The sequence below is a fragment of the Ornithodoros turicata genome, chromosome 1 (assembly GCF_037126465.1).
Source record: "Ornithodoros turicata isolate Travis chromosome 1, ASM3712646v1, whole genome shotgun sequence".
Classification (NCBI taxonomy): domain Eukaryota; kingdom Metazoa; phylum Arthropoda; class Arachnida; order Ixodida; family Argasidae; genus Ornithodoros; species Ornithodoros turicata.
In genome coordinates this window covers 193,345,742-193,359,842 of record NC_088201.1, presented here as the reverse complement: position 1 = coordinate 193,359,842, position 14,101 = coordinate 193,345,742, and positions in this window count along the sequence as shown.

Sequence of the window (14,101 nt, the reverse complement as noted above, 5' to 3'; positions counted from 1 at the left end):
ACAATAGTGGACAACTGATATTACCGTTCTTTTTTTTTTCTTTTTTTGTTATCGATGGCTCGATTAAGTTCTCACTATCGATGCTTTCTTTCCTGTCTTCCATTTTGCACTGAGACAATGACAACGGAAACAGAATCACGTGTGACACAAGACCTTTCCGTTTCGCTGTAATGGATGCACCGCGAACAGCGAAAGAAGATACCATGGAACGTACGCACCCATAAGACTACAGTCCAGAGATTATCACCTTGCGGTAGGTTTCCGCGGCACGAGAGGCTCAATGTCAGCAGCTGAGGCAAAGCTGCTCTGAGTTAACTTGCATTCGTTAAGTTGCATTCTGAAGATTTGCAGGAGTGAGGTATTATTTTATTTTCCTATTTTACCTGCCCGATAGTTTTTGGAATGCCAAACTTCGATAGTTTTCTTGCTATCAACGATCGACTATCGATAGTTAGATGCCCATAAGCGTATCGACGTAGTATCGCTAGTAATATCGATACTTTTGCACTAGTGCGCTCACTGGTCATGGTCATCATTGGTCATGCACATTCATTCACTTTGATGCCACATTGAACCGTACGACACAATGTTTTACATGTCTTTGACCTGCCTACTATTTCAGAGCTGGGAAGAGTACAAACAGCGCCTTACTGACATCTTGGTTGAGAACATGCGGAATCAAGGAATTGACCTTGATGAGGTAAACGTCCTGGATGCACTGTTCTGCACACATCCGTTGTTTCTGCACCGTCTTGCAGACATACATCAAAGTGCTGACGTTCGGTGTATTCACTTCTCTCTACGTTGATGATCCCGCTCCGGTATGATTGGCCAAAGGCGATCAGATTGCTCGATGTGCCGATACCAATGCAGGGCTCATTAAGAACCGTCAAAAGGGTGAACCTAGTACCAAGAACACCCAACGCGGTGGCGCCACCATAATGACCACAGTTGCCTCACCACAGTTGTTATACGCAAACAATGAGGTATCCCAAAACGAATTGTGATCAGCTTTCTCTTCGATGTAGGAATGTCAACTATGCGAGTCTTGCTATGCGCGATAAGCAAAGCATATCGAGATTCCATCCCCTTGGTCACGTCGTCCCTACTATTCGCACATTCGTATTCCTTGTAAAATTATCTTGGTTGAGCTTAAACCTGAAGCCTGCACATGATTGTGAGTCAGCCGATTTCTGCCACATCTTCATGCCGCGCCGGCGATTTGTCAGGATTTTGCACTGGCAACCGCGTTTTCCCATGCTTTCCCTCTTCATGTTTATTTAGCTGCAGTAAATTGTTAGATTTGCGAAAAAACAGTAATACTTTTCGTGCTGGTTCAAAACCTGTATTTATGATATTTGAGATAGGAAAGTTTTTGCCGAGGAACGAATAGGCTTTCTCTGCACTGCGTACTCAGCTGTGGAGCCAGATTCCAACTCTCTTCTGACATTTTGTTTCTTTTCTTCTTCCAGGACGATATGAAGAAGCTAGCAGATGACATCTGTCCTGAGCATTCGTTTTTTCAAAAATTCATTGATATAGTGAGCTGGCCTGCACGAAAGATAACAGAATTGGTCTCCCGGGCCCATCAAAGTGGTGTGCCAAGCGAATAACAAGTGTAAAGGTGCTTTGGATGGGCCTTATCGTATAGCAGATTTGGCACCGCAGCCATCCCGAGGCGAGCTCCAGCCTGAGGCAGGATAAATATAGACCGTGCAACCTCTACCCCACGTCAGTAGAAACAGCTCACCTGAACATGCGAACTTGCAAATTATCTTGACTCAAGCTTCATTGTCCAATCTAACTCCCTGGACCTGCACCTTGCGCTCTCCCCCTCCTTCGGAATGGCTGTGCTTGGCACTACAAAGTACTCGTGTTTTTCGTTCCCTGTAGTTGTGTTGGTATGTTGGCGTTTGCAAATAAAGCTGATTATGAGATGACGCGAAAGAGTGTCGATGTCGAGACCTGGTATATACATGGTACAACAGCGGTTTCCAAGCTAGCGCAACGCAAACCGTCGCTAACTTCGTCTTCGGATAAAAGGTAGTTCAACAAGAACACGTTCAGCCATTGGAAAGGAGATTATAATACAGGAAACAGGGGAGGCCAACAAACGGGGTTGGCTGCCACGGTTGAGCGTCTTCCTCTCTGACACTAACGTTGGCTACCTAATTCTTTGTGTGTTTCAAACTAGGTACGGCACATCAAACTTTGCATCACACTTGCGTACAGGTGTGATGTCTCAACGTCATGGACTGATATCGCGATCGCGTCGTCTGGAGCTGTAGATAGAAATTTGAGACCTGATGCGGAAGCTGCCTGTCCCCCGCCGATTTCAACCCAACCCGCCACCGGAAGGGGGCAATCAGGAATACTTTATGCAAGCCGAAGCCAACCTGAAAGATGTTCGCTCAGCGGCGATGCCTTAGCAGTGGCAATGAAGAACACAACGACATCGTTTTACTACGACAAGCCGGTACCACACGTATCGATCTCGCCGCGCCACATAGTTTTCCACAGTCTGAAGGAATGCATAGATGGCTTCGATGCTGCGCTCATACTTTTGGCATGAAAAGGTGTGTAACTTGGCCTTGGTAGCCAGCTGAGAATTTACGACGCAACGAAATCATGCCGAATTTCATGACGTGATAAATAGGTGCGTTGTAATCCTAACGCAACAAATCGGCTAAATCCAGATAGCTTACACGTGTAAAGATTCTAGCTAACAAAGTCATTGCGGCGGCTGACGCCATCTCTGGGTGTGGCGGGCGCGTGCGAAGGAGACGGAAATATAGGGGTACGCGTACCTTGCAGGCAGTCTGCGTCGCGAACGCGTGGAGCTAGGACGCCGACCGAGGTGTCATTGGAAAGCGCTTGACAGGTTCAAGGTGGACCCTAAAGGGTCCACGAAATGATTTGTTTCCGCAAATTCCGAGTGCTCTGCCAGAAACGGTTCTCATTATCCCTACACACGTCGACATTTAACCACAGTAAGTGCACCGGGGATGCAGGTATCATACAAAAATAGCGTACACAGTAAATCACTTCACACCTTTTTAAGCACATGGTTGTTCCATGGCGCAATCATTTTTTTACACCATGAAATATGGGTGTTTTCTGAAATACCCTTTAACTAGGCGCATTCCCCACAAAACACTCATAAAGCTGGTGTTTAAAAACAAGAACACCGTTATGAAGGGAGTATTGCATTGAAACACACATTATGATGACATGTTTTCAGGCAAATACTCTCTCTCAAATAACTCATGTAATGCTAGCTCCCGCGGCAGCACGCCGAGCCATGCAGTCCAATGCAGTCCTCACAGATTCAGTCGTGGTTTCAACGCACAGCCTAAACCGGAGCGCAGCGCGTCACAGGCACCTCTCATGGTCATAGCAACATTGTGAGTGAGCAAGAAAAAGAAAGAGAAGCAGCACGGTGGGACAAGCGTAAGGGAAGAGGTGAAGATCGCAGCATGGTAATACCGTCCGTGCACGTGAAATGAGCGACGTTACGATGCTGCGATCTTCAGACGATGCCAGTCAACGAGCTCGAGCACCCTCTGCAAGCTATATTGGCGTGGCAGATTGATCATATACTGAAATGTGATTTGTTGGGGTACGGCACCAAAATTGTTAAATATAGGAGACCTGAAGAGCGTTGAATCCCTACGTTTATTAGCGGTCAGTTCCAAAACTAGAATGCCCCAAAAGCGCGTAATCAAAAAATGCGCGCTAGCCGTTCTCGTTCATCGTCTTCCACCTCATTGAAATATTCCACATCCTCCCGCGGCGAATGATGAGTTCTAAAATTCCAGATGAAATAGACGTTGAGCAGCAGTCGTGACGAACTTGCCGTTAGTGTGTTTGACGACACATAATTGCACGGTGCCGTCTTGCCCAGGGAACGTCTTTACCACCCTTCCTAAGTTCCACAGGTTCCGTGGCAACTTGCTCTCGATGAGGACAACATCGCCCACCGCTAACTTCGTCGTGAAGGATGAGGAGAAGTGATGAGCTGATCGGAGTTGCAATAAATAGTCTCGCTCCCAGCGTTGCCAAAAATCATTCATGACCTTTTCTCGGTGTCTCAACCGAGAGTTTCAAACCGACTCTACCTCTGTCATCAACGTTCGCAGCTCTTCGAACTGTAAGCAAGCTTTCCCAAGAACGTTTCGAAGTGTATTCTTCACGGTCCGGTGTAGTGTGGCAGAACTCGTCTGTAACGGCGACGGGAATGTGTATTTGCAACTAACACGTACGCCTTCAACGAGTCAAAGATGTTAGCCAACTTCCTCACATTCCCTCCTGTCAAATATTTTGTTTTACCTCTAGTTATGGCTTATAATGTGATTACCTAATGAGCTGAGCTGTCAAACCAAAATAATTTTTCTTTCACCAATTAAAACACCATTTTCAACACCATATTCCCAGTCCAAATGGGGTGTAAAAAGGGTGTATCGAACCTAACACTTTTTTTCAACACCTCTTTTACGATCTTAATGAATCGACATGGGATAAAATGTAGTGTATGTCGATGTTACACCTTTAATGACGCTCTTTTTACACCTTTTGCTACAATCACAAAGGATAGAAAATGGTGTTTTGATAAGAATACACCTGTTTTGAGCGAATAAAACTGTAAATTGATCTACTGTGTAGCGTGGCAGCCAGATGTATCTGTATGGCGATAACTGGCCTAGCATCTACCTAATCTTTTAACCTTGACTGCACGTAAACCTTACAAGTACACCTCCACATTTCGTGTAATATAAGCGACCAATAAAGAGGGAACGCGTTGTTGCTGTTTGAACTGGCGTCACGAGTGATCTGCTTCCGACCGATACATGCTGTCAGAAGCTGATGATTCCGCACCGGAGCACCGATACTGAATGGTCTCCGGACGCTTTAGTACATTCAAGAAACGTACCAGAAAACTGGCTCAAGTATATAGAAAGGCATGAACTCCTCCTCGAGGCGACGAAGGCTGAAGGGAAACAATGGTCTGTCAAGAAGAAAATAGCGACGATACTTTACGTGGCCGGACAGGAGGCGGTGGAAGGATTCAACACGTTGACGCTCAGTGCGAAAGAAAGATTGAGCTATACGACGGTGCTTAATAAGTTCGAGGACTACTGCACCCCAGAGTGCAACGAAACCTACAGGCGTCTTCAGGCGTCACACGCAAAAAGAAGGCGAGCAGTTTGAATCCTTTTTGGGGGATATACAACTAAAGGCTCAATCTTGCAACTTTGCGACGCTGGCGGATTCTCCCATCCGGGATCAGATTGTGTACAGAGTGTAGGACAGAAATCCGCGCGAAAGACTCCTGCGGGAAGACAACTTAACCCTGGCAAGTTCAGTTCAACTATGCAAAGCAGCTGGGTAAGAACGAGCAGCAGGAACCACAACTGAAAGTTTCCACGGAGAGTCAAACCCTCTTTGTTAGACTCATCGCGAATAAAAGATCGATAGAAAAAAGCGATCGTAGCGAAAAGTGAACGGGGTAAGAACAAGCAGCAGGAACCACAACTGAAAGTTTTCACGGAGAGTCAAACGCTTTTTGTTGGACTTATCGCGAATAAAAGATCGATAGAAAAAAGCGATCGTAGTGAAAAGTGAACAGCGTAAGAACGAGCAGCAGGAACCACAACTGAATGTTTCACCGGAGAGTCAAACCCTCCTTGTTGGATTCATCGCGAATAAAAGATCGATAGAAAAAAGCGATCGTAGCGAAAAGTGAACAGGGTAAGAACGAGCAGCAGGAACCACAACTGAACGTTTCACCGGAGAGTCAAACCCTCCTTGTTGGATTCATCGCGAATAAAAGATCGATAGAAAAAAGCGATCGTAGCGAAAAGTGAACAGGGTAAGAACAAGCAGCAGGAACCACAACTGAACGTTTCACCGGAGAGTCAAACGCTCCTTGTTGGATTCATCGCGAATAAAAGATCCAGAGAAAAAAGCGATCGTAGCGAAAAGTGAACAGGGTAAGAACGAGCAGCAGGAACCACAACTGAACGTTTCACCGGAGAGTCAAACCCTCCTTGTTGGATTCATCGCGAATAAAAGATCGATAGAAAAAAGCGATCGTAGCGAAAAGTGAACAGAGTAAGAACGAGCAGCAGGAACCACAACTGAACGTTTCACCGGAGAGTCAAACCCTCCTTGTTGGATTCATCGCGAATAAAAGATCCAGAGAAAAAAGCGATCGTAGCGAAAAGTGAACAGGGTAAGAACGAGCAGCAGGAACCACAACTGAACGTTTCACCGGAGAGTCAAACCCCCCTTGTTGGATTCATCACGAATAAAAGATCGATAGAAAAAAGCGATCGTAGCGAAAAGTGAACAGGGTAAGAACGAGCAGCAGGAACCACAACTGAACGTTTCACCGGAGAGTCAAACCCTCCTTGTTGGATTCATCACGAATAAAAGATCGATAGAAAAAAGCGATCGTAGCGAAAAGTGAACAGGGTAAGAACGAGCAGCAGGAACCACAACTGAACGTTTCACCGGAGAGTCAAACCCCCCTTGTTGGATTCATCACGAATAAAAGATCGATAGAAAAAAGCGATCGTAGCGAAAAGTGAACAGGGTAAGAACGAGCAGCAGGAACCACAACTGAACGTTTCACCGGAGAGTCAAACCCCCCTTGTTGGATTCATCACGAATTAAAGATCGATAGAAAAAAGCGATCGTAGCGAAAAGTGAACAGGGTAAGTACGAGCAGCAGGAACCACAACTGAACGTTTCACCGGAGAGTCAAACCCTCCTTGTTGGATTCATCGCGAATAAAAGATCGATAGAAAAAAGCGATCGTAGCGAAAAGTGAACAGGGTAAGAACGAGCAGCAGGAACCACAACTGAACGTTTCACCGGAGAGTCAAACCCTCCTTGTTGGATTCATCGCGAATAAAAGATCGATAGAAAAAAGCGATCGTAGCGAAAAGTGAACAGGGTAAGTACGAGCAGCAGGAACCACAACCGAACGTTTCACCGGAGAGTCAAACCCTCCTTGTTGGATTCATCGCGAATAAAAGATCGATAGAAAAAAGCGATCGTAGCGAAAAGTGAACAGGGTAAGTACGAGCAGCAGGAACCACAACTGAACGTTTCACCGGAGAGTCAAACCCTCCTTGTTGGATTCATCGCGAATAAAAGATCGATAGAAAAAAGCGATCGTAGCGAAAAGTGAACAGGGAAAGAACGAGCAGCAGGAACCACAACTGAACGTTTCACCGGAGAGTCAAACCCTCCTTATTGGATTCATCGCGAATAAAAGATCGATAGAAAAAAGCGATCGTAGCGAAAAGAGAACAGGGTAAGAACGAGCAGCAGGAACCACAACTGAACGTTTCACCGGAGAGTCAAACCCTCCTTGTTGGATTCATCGCGAATAAAAGATCGATAGAAAAAAGCGATCGTAGCGAAAAGTGAACAGGGTAAGAACGAGCATCAGGAACCACAACTGAACGTTTCACCGGAGAGTCAAACCCTCCTTGTTGGATTCATCGCGAATAAAAGATCGATAGAAAAAAGCGATCGTAGCGAAAAGTGAACAGGGTAAGAACGAGCAGCAGGAACCACAACTGAACGTCTCACCGGAGAGTCAAACCCTCCTTGTTGGATTCATCGCGAATAAAAGATCCAGAGAAAAAAGCGATCGTAGCGAAAAGTGAACAGGGTAAGAACCAGCAGCAGGAACCAGAACTGAACGTTTCACCGGAGAGTCCAACCCTCCTTGTTGGATTCATCGCGAATAAAACATCCAGAGAAAAAAGCGATCGTAGCGAAAAGTGAACAGGGTAAGAACGAGCAGCAGGAACCACAACTGAACGTTTCACCGGAGAGTCAAACCCTCCTTGTTGGATTCATCGCGAATAAAAGATCCAGAGAAAAAAGCGATCGTAGCGAAAAGTGAACAGGGTAAGAACGAGCAGCAGGAACCACAACTGAACGTTTCACCGGAGAGTCAAACCCTCCTTGTTGGATTCATCGCGAATAAAAGATCGATAGAAAAAAGCGATCGTAGCGAAAAGTGAACAGGGTAAGAACGAGCAGCAGGAACCACAACTGAACGTTTCACCGGAGAGTCAAACCCTCCTTGTTGGATTCATCGCGAATAAAAGATCGATAGAAAAAGCGATCGTAGCGAAAAGTGAACAGGGTAAGAACGAGCAGCAGGAACCACAACTGAACGTTTCACCGGAGAGTCAAACCCTCCTTGTTGGATTCATCGCGAATAAAAGATCGATAGAAAAAAGCGATCGTAGCGAAAAGTGAACAGGGTAAGAACGAGCAGCAGGAACCACAACTGAACGTTTCACCGGAGAGTCAAACCCTCCTTGTTAGATTCATCGCGAATAAAAGATCGATAGAAAAAAGCGATCGTAGCGAAAAGTGAACAGGGTAAGAACGAGCAGCAGGAACCACAACTGAACGTTTCACCGGAGAGTCAAACCCTCCTTGTTAGATTCATCGCGAATAAAAGATCGATAGAAAAAGCGATCGTAGCGAAAAGTGAACAGGGTAAGAACGAGCAGCAGGAACCACAACTGAACGTTTCACCGGAGAGTCAAACCCTCCTTGTTGGATTCATCGCGAATAAAAGATCGATAGAAAAAAGCGATCGTAGCGAAAAGTGAACAGGGTAAGAACGAGCAGCAGGAACCACAACTGAACGTTTCACCGGAGAGTCAAACCCTCCTTGTTAGATTCATCGCGAATAAAAGATCGATAGAAAAAAGCGATCGTAGCGAAAAGTGAACAGGGTAAGAACGAACAGCAAGAACCACAACTGAACGTTTCACCGGAGAGTCAAACCCTCCTAGTTGGATTCATCGCGAATAAAAGATCGTTGTATGTAGCCATTGATGGTGTTACTTGTTAGAATATATTGTGTTTTTTCCTGTATTCATAAGTCTCATTTAGTAAGACTTTGGGAATGAAATGCTTAATTCGTACAATCACCTCTCATGTGTGGTGTTTTTCTGCAATACTTTTTCTGTTTCCTATGCAATCGTTATAGTAGTATAAAATAAATGATTGTGGGATAGTGATTCAATAAATAACAGGTCCCTTGTCTAGAGCGTACGCGTCCTTGAGCCACGCAGCTGCATGCTTGGGTGATGACGTCATACCGCGACTCTATTGTTTCAGGTGGACCTTGTCCAGTTGGACATTAGTGAAAAAAATCAGTGTAGCCCTGAGACAATAGAATGACGTCACGACCAATGAGCACAGCCTGCAGAGGGCGCAAGGATTCAAGGATTCACTGCTCTCTTGGACATTGGCGGGTGTGGAGGCGTTAACTCTGTTCCTAGCAATTGCGTTGGCCGCTAATGGAAGAGTGTAGCTTCGGTGGGGTTCAATTTGCCTCTGATGGGGTGCAGATGTCTGGTTCGTCACTGGTGACTGGTGGATTTTGTGACGAGCGGATTTACAATGAAGGAATGCAGTGTACGTGTCCGATTATGGTGAGTGTCTTTTTCACTCTGTTCAAGTGTTTTTCTGTGTTTGCTTTCCTCTGTTGCCCAGCGCTCGTGCGATTTGTCCTGGTGTAATAGCGCTCCTGACATACCCCGACCTGCATGCTTTCCTTTGTTGACGCTTTGTATTTTTTCTTTTTTGGATGAGAAAGATTCATGTTGATCGTTCTTGTCTTGACGATGACGCTATTGTTGCTGCACCCTTGATTTAAATGGGAATAATGCCAGAACGATTCTAATTTTGCGATTACATTAGTTCAGAAAGTAACCGCAAGAGGGACAGATGCATGAATTTATATGATTGATATGATTTATGAATTTATGGAGGAGAAAAAAGCGTTATTATTCAGTTCTGTGCCTGGCTCTCGGACGTATCGTTCTGCGCTCCTGTGACTGCTGTTGTGGTGGGCTGATTTGTTGTGTAACTAATTCTTTCACACGTGATAACTTTGTCCCCCCTTTTTTTATGATTTTCATGCCCGTGCATGTCGGGTGCTGGTTGCTGTTGTCCAGACATCCCTGCCATTTTCTATCTTCTTCTGCCTTGTAAACGAGAGTAGCGCTGGCGTGATTCTTAATAATTTTGTCATGAAATTAGTTGAGAAAGTAACCGCTAGGGGGTTGCAGAGCGTCACTATATAGAGGAGAAAAAACCATTACGATTCAGTTCCTGCCTGGCTGTCGGATGGAGCAGTCGCATCATTCTGCGCTCCCCGTGACTGCTGTTGTGGTGGGCTGCTTTCCTTCTGTGCCTTATTCTTTTTGTTGTTAGCTATTGATGGTCAGCAGATTTACTCTTGCTTTCCTAGCCTCTGTATTATGAGTGTTTTTCTCCTTGCATGTCCAGAGCTGTCCTAACCTGCCCAGACATGCCATGATGACGTCACAGCATTTTTTGCGGGACCATTTTTTTTCCGGAACCCAAATTCACGTTCTCGAAACATGCTCGATTGCTTCGTAAGATTATATGCCGAGTTTAAAAATCCAACATCACTATTTGCCACACAAATTCACGTAATTTCGATGTCTGACCAAGCCTATGTAGGACAGTCGTCGTTCGTCGCGTGAAGGAAGGTGGTGCTCCAAAGCTTAACTCTGGATCGACCTTGATCGATTATATGAAATAACTTCTCCGTGATCATTCCTTCAGTTGGCAATTGACTAGCGCTCAGATTCTTCTCTGGAAACCCATATTTTGTAATTTCACCTGTGTCTGTGTTGCCTACTTGCATTACAAGAATAGTGATTTGCCTAAAACGCATTAACTTGGCTCACAAGGTGTCCCATTCTTCAGCTTTTTCCACGACCGATTTACACGTTTTCAAGTTTGGATTGAATTAACTGAGACCTCAGCGTCCAACACGATAAAATCTAAAAAAAAAACGCTTCAGAAGTTCTTTTACAAAAGAAAAAAAGCACAAATTGATTTTTCCACATGAAATATAAGGAGGTCGAACTGCACTGTTTCCTACACTGAAACAACGTGTCATGTTGTCAAGTGACCGTTATTACTATTTTTCACTCTATGTCCTATTATTATTTGTCGCATCGTTCTTCTTGGTGTCCAGGGGGAAAAAGAAAGAGTCTCTGTTGGAAATATCACGCTGCGAGGCCCCTCCGTTCGACCTTGGCTGGCTTCGTGTGTGTCGACCCAAAGCATTTATCCTCCTCCTCCCCCCATCTGCCTTTCTTTGTACGGCCTGTAAACGGGGACGATTAGAGTCACTAAATAGGAGGATCAATCAAAACAAAAAGGAAGGTCCCTGTCAGTGAGGGTTCTCCACTGACATCATTTTTCGGGGCTCGTGTAATGTGAAAGAAAAAGAAGGGAAAACAGGCGGGAAAGGAGTCTGTAAAATATATTACTGAAGTTTGCGGGTAATAATAAGCAGTGTATTTTGCGACGGAAATTTTGTAAAGTATTTTGCACCAACGCCTTGAAAATGAATTCAGATATCCTATTTGCATGAATGATTTGCATGAATAATAGAGGTATTATCAAGGTAAATTGCGTGTAGGCGAGAGCAGGAATAACATACTGTTTCTAGCACTATATTTTCCAGAGCGGCATCGTAAGCGCGGTGTGCAGGCAATGTTTATAGCGTAATATACAGCCGCTAGTACATCCAGTTGAGAGCCTCCGAGATACCGACATCGCGGGAGAGCTTTCATAGCATATGAAGTAACTTTTCCGTGGTCATCTCCTGATTTCTTTAATTGGCAATCGACTAGCGCTCAGACTCAGTGCTGGCAGCCTTCGTTTATAATACCATCTGTGTATGTATTGCCCATATTACCGTCCATACTATCCGATCACATTTGTACGTCGGCATATACCAAGTATGCACAAGTACAACAATACGAAGAGCAACTAAAACATTCCATAATCAGTCAGCGCAGACGCCAGTGACTTGTGGAAACAATAAATATAGCATAAATATATAGCAGCAAAATAAAAATAACAAAGTAGTCATACCGCAATAGGAGACAAGCAAAAAGACGTGAGTGCCCCGAGTCGAACTGCGGACCTTTCGTCTCAAAGTCCGACACTTTACCTCTCGACAAACACCGCAGGGGAGCGTGCCGCCTCAAACTCGCGACCTCAACCGTGCACAATGGGGATTATTTCGTGGTCGGAGGCGAAAGGCGTGATAAGGCATGGCGAGCGTGGCGCCATCTAGGGTCGGGAAAATCGTGAATCAGAGTTGCTCCCCGACTGGTATGGCCTCTTGAAGGACGACAGAAACGAAATTGTGATAAAGAACTAGCTACTGCATTTTGCTGCGTGGAAGAAATAAACACGATAACTACCTAGCATTCTCATGTAATCACTCAGGTTGTGATATAAACGGCGCACAAAATAGTAATGGCAGACGATCTGATCGCCTGGTGAGCGTCGCTGCAAGCGCATGCTTTTACCGGAAAACGAGGCGGAAATGACGCAAGTTAGCTCCCTCGTGCTTGCTTGAGCGATTCTTTGTTTTGGGTTTTGGTGTAAACTCCGCTGACGTCGTTCGATGCAATTTAGGCGGTTTGTAGTCGCTACTAAGTGGTAGAATGCCGAGAGTGTGTGCGGCAGCTTGCTGTAGGCTACCTTTCGGCAGCGAGAGGTCGGGATATCTGTTCCCGAAGGACGAAAAACTTCGAAGAATTTGAAGTCTTGCTGGAAATCTATCCAGGCCTAGTTGGCGACCGTCCAAGTATGAGAAGCTGTGCGCAGAACATTTCGTCGATGATGATTTCGAGACAAAGCCTACGGTACTGCAATGTGTGGGATGGTCCACGAAATACAACCGCTTGAAAGACGGAGCAATTCCTTCGGTGTTTTCAAGGAAGCGCAAGGCGGAGGGGCCCAGCGGGGCATACGAGAAGCGGGCGCGGAAAGAGGTATGTGAGATGTTATAATACAACGAAGAAACCTGACTACATTGTTGATTTTTACCTAGGTCATAGACCTGCTGCTGGCTACAGAAGGAGTAAGCAGTGGAGGGGCTTCAGTTTCTTCTGGCAAGCACGGGCCGGCAGAACATGCCGCGCTTGATGCAACATCTCATGACAAAAGTGCGTCGGTGCGTGTTCTTAAATTTTTATACCTACAAGCGGCCGTGTAGAAAGCGCTGTTTAATCTACATTGTGGAAGAGTATTTCTCACTGATGTCTTTGCCGGCTTGCGTTATGCTCCCCCGTCACAGCCGCAGCGCGGTATTGTTCCACAACCTGCCACACCTGCTAATGAACGGCTGGAAAACAGTTCCATCGTCCAACGAACCGACGAGGTATAGTTCCCATGTAGCTCATAGTGTAGTGTGGGCCGCAGACGTACAAAAGTCAGACTAAGCTAATTGAAAAATAACTCATTTAATTGATTGCCGAGATAATCAAACCAATGTGATTGTATGTGTTGTAAAATTCACAGGACAGTGAATGTGGTACGAGTTCAGAGATTCCACTGCTTCTCACAAGTGACACACAACCACAGGTATGTTATGTTTGCTCACGTGTTCCACAATATTTCGTTACTGCTTCATAGCTTTTGATCTATGCTAAACACTACCTTATCTCATCATCTGAAGTGAGTAGTACTGGCCCAGAGAGACTGGTAACCGAAGATACTGGTGACCATCGGGACCCCACCGCTCCAGATAGGAAGATATTTGGAGCAAGATCGTTCGCGCCAAGGAGGAGCGCGCACCAAGACCGCCCCGTGCGTTTCGCGGCCGCGCGTCGCGTAGAGAGAGGTTTCCTTCTCGCGTTTGAACATGCATCAACATGCAAAATACATCTTATTCCCTTTCCACATCTTTTATTACATCCCTGAGCGGGGAGTTTCAATCGTCATTTACCAACGATCAACTCACCTATCAACTTTCTACACAAAATGGGAGCTGCGTGGAAGCTTTTCACTCGATGTTTTGGAAAGGAATATGATGAGCGGGAGACGGCGGACGAGAAAAATGGCGACTTAAACAATAAATATATGAAGCAAAAGCAGAAGCTGTGAGGAGGTTCCTCGCACACGAGCGTCTTATAGAAATGAAGCGTCGTTCCGCAAAAAGTCAAGACGAGCAAATCGATGGGTATTGGTGAGATGTACAATAAATCTATTTCTCACA